Source organism: Gekko japonicus, unplaced genomic scaffold, assembly GCF_001447785.1.
Source record: "Gekko japonicus isolate JY-2015 unplaced genomic scaffold, Gekko_japonicus_V1.1 scaffold2209, whole genome shotgun sequence".
NCBI lineage: Eukaryota > Metazoa > Chordata > Lepidosauria > Squamata > Gekkonidae > Gekko > Gekko japonicus.
In genome coordinates, this window is record NW_015161469.1 from 180919 (window position 1) to 182330 (window position 1412).

A 1412-nucleotide genomic window follows, 5' to 3' on the forward strand; every position below is an offset into this window, starting at 1 on the left:
GCTGTCTTTGAGTCAGACCAAGGCCTTTCAGAACATGTTGATCCTTTTAACTGGAGATGCTGGACATTGGGCTTGGGACCTTCTGCATGACAAGCAGAATGTTCTACCACTGAGCTGGTAGAACACTACCGGCTCCTGGTGAACACTAACTTCTTCCCTAAATCATATTTTCTTCTAAGCAACGCACCAGTCCCGATTTTCCTCTACTTTACTGGAACAGAAAGCGCCCAAGAAGAACAAGAACATAAGAGAAGCCATGTTGGATCAGGCCAATGGCCCATCTAGTCCAACACTAGTCCAAAACCCAGGGGCCATCAGGAGGTCCACCAGTGGGGCCAAGCATCATTTTTGTGTCTGCACAGGGAGCGATGTTTGGTAACAGCCACCTCCATCATAGGAGGATGCTTAGCTTTGAGCTGCCGACATTCTGTGATTGGCCCCAGCCTCCATGGCAACCAGTTTGTGATCGGTCCCCTCCCACCATGGCAACCCTCCCTGTTTTCAAAAGTCCAAGCATGCCCAAAGGTTCAGCAAAGTTCAGTAACTGTGCTATAGATCTCCTCAAGGCTAGTTCAAGACTGGTGTAGCATACATACGTGGGGAACCAGGGCTTCTAAACAGGAACTGTGATTCATCCAGCCGCCCTGTGAGTTTAGCGTTTACAGCACAATCCACTAGGAAGCTCTCCCACACAAGCCCACTAAAGTGAACGGGAGCTGAGAAAAAGCGTGGAAGTAAATATTTCCCGAGAGACTGAGGTCTCAACCTCTGTTTCATGGGTTTTAATTTGGCCGTTTTCTGGTACGTGCGTGGATTGCTTACCGGTCCGGAGATTTTTGGAACGAGACAGTCGGCGAAAACGTACACGCAAATTCATTTAAAAGCTGCAAAACTGATTTTTTTGATCCTCCTTCCCCACCGATAGTTTTAACCAATGCTCCCTCTAAGCTGTGGAGTTTTGCGAGCAAAAAATCTACTTTGTGAGCTCCTGGCCTTCGAGTTGTGAGCGAGCAATTTGGCTACTGCATAAATCAGTTTGCTGTGGAGCCATCCTTCCTGAGCTGAGACAAAAACGTGTGAGCCAGAGGCTACAAAACTGTGAGCTAGCTCACAGTAACTCAGCTTAGAGGGAACACTGGTTTTAACACTTTTTTAAAAATATAAGCTTCCTGGAAATGGAGGAATTAACAAAGCCGGGTGAGAGACAGAACCACATAACTGAACGAGACAAACTGTATGTTGTCGTGTTCATAGTTATTTTTTAATATATGTATATGTCTTTTTATTTTTTTAAATATATTTATTTTACACATACACACACACCAGGGGTGGCCAAACTGTGGCTCGAGAGCCACATGTGGCTCTTTCACACATATTGTGTGGCTCCCAGCAGGGGGCTGGGAAAGCGAAGG